The following is a 5907-nucleotide window of genomic DNA, read 5'->3' on the forward strand; positions in this document are numbered from 1 at the left end:
TTGAAAAAATTAAACGAAAGAAGCCAAGAAAATAAATGTTACAGAAAACTTAAAAATTTACAACATGTCCAAGCCTCTGGTCTGTGCGGCGCACAGTGTTTTAGTTGTTTACCGAAACGTTTCACGCAAGTTTATTGGTGGTTTTCACTGTCACGCAATCAAAATTAAAAATGGAAACCTTTTAATACCGAAAGTCTAGAATTTGGGAAATGAAAGAAGATACATATTCAAAAAGCCTTGCCAAGAACCAGGTCTGTGCAATATTTCATGCGCGATATATTCGGAAAAACGTTTTACCCAAATTTATAAAGCTTTGGAGACGCCATGTTTGTGTCCGTTTTAGGGGCACAAATATGGCCTCCGGAAACCAACAGAAACATCTGTTTTTGAGTTTTCCTATTAATGCGTGAACTCTTCGCTTGAGGAACTCATAAAGATTAAAGTAATATTTATTCTGAGACAAGGAATCTTTAGGTAGCAAAATCTCCCAAAATCGGTAATGTTTTTAATTCACGTAAGAGCTTTCCTGGCCGTCAGCTAAATGCCGCGTCACGCAAAAGCCTGGAAATCCAAGCGTCCAGTGTCGCAAAAACCAGGAACCCTTTTGAACCGAAAATTGGTTTGTGTAAAGTTTTAAAGGTGCTGTAATACTACGTGAAAATAGAAACTCAGAAGAAGCGATAGTTTCTTAGTTTGAATTTGGATGATGTCATGCCCAAGAATAGAGCTTTGTATGGACGTGCCATGCTGGTGTACCAACATGGAGCACCAATACGGTGACTACAAATCAACAAAGACAGCAGGTTTTCACTTTTGTACCGCTTAAAATGTATAAACTGCTGAAAACCATAACTGGGAGATACCTTTTCTATAACCAGACATCTCTGCCGAGGCGACCACTGTGGTGTCACGCACTGTGAAAATTTGGAAATTCAAAATGCTGTGTTTTCAAAAGACGCCACGGGGCTGAAAACCTCTACAAAGACTTATTATTCGGTCAACTTCAACCTGTTATACCCCTCAGAGGACCTCGCTATTTTGATTTTAGAATTTGATGATGTCATGGTGAAAACACCCCTATAGATAGATGACGACATGAGTCGGCTACTGGAAGCGAACAATCACAGCCCAGGGCTTTTCTCATAGAAAATGGGAGGCGCGCCCCTCCTACACGCTCAACGCCTGTGGGGCGTGTGAGGATCGCGCGCTTCGGGCGCGTAAGACTCTTACGCTACATATACTCTTTACCGATTTCTTTACATGTTTTGAGAAAAAGCGTGACTGTCCTGCAGTGTAGACACACTGCAGGGTTTACCGTACGGTACTTAACTCAAAGGTGCTAGATGCTTTCAGCGCTTTACCTTGCCCTTTGCAGAACTCGGTGAGGTGTTTGCAAACCAAACGCTCGCTGGATATCAAGCCATCCACTGACCATCCAAGCGTTCTTTCAGATCAGAAAGCTTTGAGTGAGATCGGGCGAAGCATCCCTAGAGTAATTAACACGTCTTCCAGTCCAGTCAGTTCGGTTAATTTCAACAGAATGATTCTAAAAAAACTAGGAATGCCTCGATGGATCAAAGTCAAACAAAATTAAAAACAACAACAACAACAGCAAAAAACCTGTCACGCAGTAGTACAATCGCGTGCTGTATATTCATATGAACTTGTGTGACCTTTGGTGCCGTGAAGGAGTTGAGACAAGTGCCTCTTTAAATATTGACGTCGATCCCCAATACATCGGCTCCCGAATTATTTAAAATAAACCGACGTAGCTCATTCCGGTTTGTACTCTTATCACGAGTTCGTAATAACATTAAGGTAAATTCAATCTTAAGTTGGATTTTTAACCAAACAAAGTATTTTTTGCGAATAAAGTAATTCTTGCGTTCCGACACCCAGTCAGGACTTATTATAAAAAAGCTCCTACTTGGTTCGGTGGCTGGCTGAAAGAAGCACTGTTTGTCAATGTAGCGGAATTCTTTTGGGAAACGAGAAAGCTCGCTTTGACGCCTTCGTGCCGCTAAGCTCCGAGGTCGTCGTAGCAAATCTTCGGTGCTTGGTCGTTCGCGCGTTGAGACCTTTAGCATCAGGTAAACCGCAAACCGCAAACCACAAACCGCAGTTACGCGTTTGCAGTTTCGCGTTGCCGAGATTTCACACTTTAGCAAGGCGTTCAGTTCAGTTCAGTTCAGTTCATTTTTATTTAGGCAAAATATAATACAATACAAGAATACATATAGGAATTGTAAGGTTGCAAGGGAGCCCAGAAGAAACCAGAAGGCTTTATGAAGCCTGGGCTCCCCAGTCTCAAAGAAATAAGCAAAATAAAATGAAATTCGCGGAGTGATACGTTAAAAATAGGAATTAAACAGAGACTGAGTTAAGATATGAATTCAGTAACAAGATAGAAAAAAAATTTAACACTGGATTGGAACAGAATACTTTCCTTTGTTAGTACGGCAGAAACGAATATAAAATTGATTTGAACTACGCGTTCATTGTTTAGGGCCGCCATGTTGTTTTCATCAAGTCGAAGTGCATCACTTTAATCGCCCAAAACTCAGCAATAATTCATTGATTCGAGATCAAAAATCCAACAAACACATCGCAAACGGATATAAAAAGCTAGTTCATACCTTTAAACGCGAGGCTGTACAATTTTTTGTGGCAAAAAACCTTGCCGTAAATCACTTACCGCTGGAAGCCTCTCCTGCGGTTCAAACGTGAACTGCAAACTGCAAACGTGACCGCAAGGCCGTGGTCACGTGACATTTTGCGGTTTGCGGTTTGCAGTTTCCCATGAAAAACGTGATGCTAAAGGTCCCTAATGCCGGCACCGAACTCGTAGGTCTTCGACCACTGCTTCGGCTAATTTGAGACGCATTACTACTGGGCCTTTGAAGGGCGCTTCTAGCTCGTGGTGTTGGGGATGGCTGGAGTCCTTGAAGGTTTATTCTTGCGGAATAATTTCTCTGTGGTGAAAAGGCAACTGGAAAGCACGAGAAGTTTCCGGCGTCCGTGCTTCATCCCATGCCGTTCTCATCTTTAATCCTGTTGGAATGCGAACGTTCTGCAACGGGACACGTTCTCCTGTGAAACTTGTTGTGTATTCGCTTTTGTACGTTATCTTACTAATAGTTTCCTGTAACAACCCTGGGGCATTTCCATACTTGGCATCTTGAGAGAATCGCAGTCAGAGAGCGTAGATAAGGACAATTATCGCCCAAGCGAATTAATCGCCCAAGTGAAGCTTGTTTTCTTGGGCAGCCAGAATGTGTTATTCAAAAAACACTGAGAAAACAAACTTTCAAACTGATTCAAGATCATAAGTCAAAGATGGTGAAATGATCTCTACTCCACGCCACGAGTACCGGCTGTTTTAAAAAGGTTGCGTTACTTGTTGTCTATAGCAACGCGAATGATACACATTGTGATTAATTGAACCTGCCAACAAATTCATCATTTCGTTCTTTACTTTTATTGTTATGCAATTTTGTTCTTTGTTAAATAGAATTACTTAAGAGTTATTGTACTGGGGTATCAAGGAGCTAATTAAATACAAATCGTCAACTAACCGGTATTGGCCTAATGCCATGATACTTTTTTACACTCTTCACTTTTAATTCAGCGTTCCTTGAAATAAGATAGACTCGATATAAAAAACTCTGTAGCGGAAGACTTGCACACAAGGTCAAGGTTTTCTCCTTTCTATTTATGTTATTCCACACCTATCAGCATTAAAAACCATCACCTTTATCTGGATCACATTTTACTGTAAAATAAGTGATACATCAGCGCACTTCGGCAGCATTTTAGTCTGTGAACAGGCCTTTGGTCGGGGAACTCCTCGCTATTTTTTCCCCAAGCAGAGAGCCTGTTCACAGGCTAGCAGCATTTCACCTCCAAATACTTCTACGGCGAAAAAGGTAACCGTGGTCAGTTATTTCCTCCGTAGCAGAAGTTTGGTGGTTGTATACAAACAATACAATAAGGGCGCCCTTTAAGTTTAGAAGCCAGTTTATACATGCTCTAAACAACCGATAACCATATTCTAGTTGGGTGCAAATTCATTTTCGCAGCTGTAATGGTTGTGTGATATAACACTCTTTTCTTTTATAGATAGAAAGTAGAGGCTAAAAATAACCGGAAAAACACTCTTGGTTAAAGAACTAATGAGGCTAAAGTTTAGTTCAGAACATTTTATATGGTTGGCCTTTTTCCTTTTAGACCTGTATCATACGAAACAAAACGAACGCAAGCGAACTATATTTTATTATTCATCGCAAACTAATTTAATATACACTGAGCCAACATGAACGCTTGTCGCATAAATTATCCACGGGAATCAACTCAATTATATATAAACAATGGTGGGATTAATACGCGCGTGTTACAACCAGACTACACTTTTGTTTCGGTTAAAAAATACATTTATTGTAGTAACTCAACAACTTTAGAAAAAGGATTACAATATGGTGAGCAAATGTTTAAAGCCTAGAAAGTGCCTCTCCCTCTAGCTCTTTCGATTGCTTTCGTTTCTTGAACAAATGCTTGGACACTTGGTTCGTCTTCGTGTATATAAATCCACTTTCTTTTGCCGTTGGAATAATGTTTTATTTTGACGGGCCAGTAATTTTCAGATGCAATCATGACTGTGGGGGTATAAGGGTTAACAGCATTTCGAGTGCTCGTGCACATCTCGCAAAGGCCAAACCCTTCTGGAATAGCCTTGAGATAGGGCGCTCCATGTAAATAATTCTGCAAGGCGGGCCAGGTCATCCCACACCAATCCAGATCAAACGGTTTGGGTTTACGCGTAGATGATTTAGCTTCAGCATATTTCGGGGGCACAATAAGATCCTTTGGGGGGATCGATTCCACCCCTCCCTCTGGTTTTAAGGTTTTGTTGATACTTGCATGGGTAAACTCGACAAGAGCCAAAGATGTCGCTCAACACCTGCTTATTTGCCGCCGTGTCCGGTTTATTATCTGCAAAGATGTAACCGTAAGGCCTCTCTGTTTCCTGATAATAAGCTGTCATGAATCGTTAGCGATTCTTATCAAACATACGCTCAGCAACAATTCCGATTTGTTTCCGATCGCTAGGACTTCGGAAAAGAGCCATGTACTGTGCATTCCGACTGATATCGGTGTTAAATGTTCCCTTGGGGAACATATTCTGAAGGAGCAGTATGACGCTGGCATTTCTATGGCGACCTTGGGTAAACAACCGAGAAACAATGGGGCTTTCGATCGCTTCTGCCATTAGATCATCAAAGATGATAACGTTGTTGTATTTTGGGTCAATTTCTCGCAGATCTTCTTGAAATGTGGAAAGGCCACGAAAAAATTTAATGTCCTTTCCGATCGCTGATTTCAAAGCTTCGTATGTATCTTGCCACTGACTGTAATACCATAAAATGCGACGGGGCTTGTTGGTTTCGTAGACAATACGATCTCTCGTTAGAATCTGTTCTACGAAAACTGTTTTCCCTGATTGACTTGGTCCAACCACAAGGAGTGAGAACTTATGGCGAAACATAAAATCTGGATAAGGCTCGGTTTTCAAGGAAACATCATGGGAAAGCTTTACCTTCTTCGCAGTAGAAGAAGTTTTCGGTGTTTCGTTTACTGGTCTTCTTCTTTTTCTTGGTTCACATATTTTTTCTCGTGGAACTAGATGAACAACGAGGTAAGTCGACGCTTGTAGAAATATATTCTCTTTTTGATTCCCAAGAAACCTTAGCCTCTTTTAAGAGTCGTGTTCGTCTTAGCCCGGTTAAGTCATGGACAATTTCAAGATGAGAACTCAAGTTGGACACACCAGGTTTGCCACATAGCGGACAAATTCGAGGAAACGTTCGAGGCATGACTGCTTATGAAAAATGACTCACAGTTAACAGAATC

General features: G+C 41.2%; 1 pseudogene; it reads right to left on the bottom strand.

Moving 5' to 3' along the window:
* Window positions 1–1843: 1843 nt before the first annotated feature.
* Window positions 1844–5542, bottom strand: LOC140938288 (uncharacterized; annotated as a pseudogene).
* Window positions 5543–5907: the final 365 nt, after the last annotated feature.

The sequence above is a fragment of the Porites lutea genome, chromosome 5, assembly GCF_958299795.1.
Source record: "Porites lutea chromosome 5, jaPorLute2.1, whole genome shotgun sequence".
In the NCBI taxonomy this organism is placed as follows: Eukaryota; Metazoa; Cnidaria; class Anthozoa; order Scleractinia; family Poritidae; genus Porites; species Porites lutea.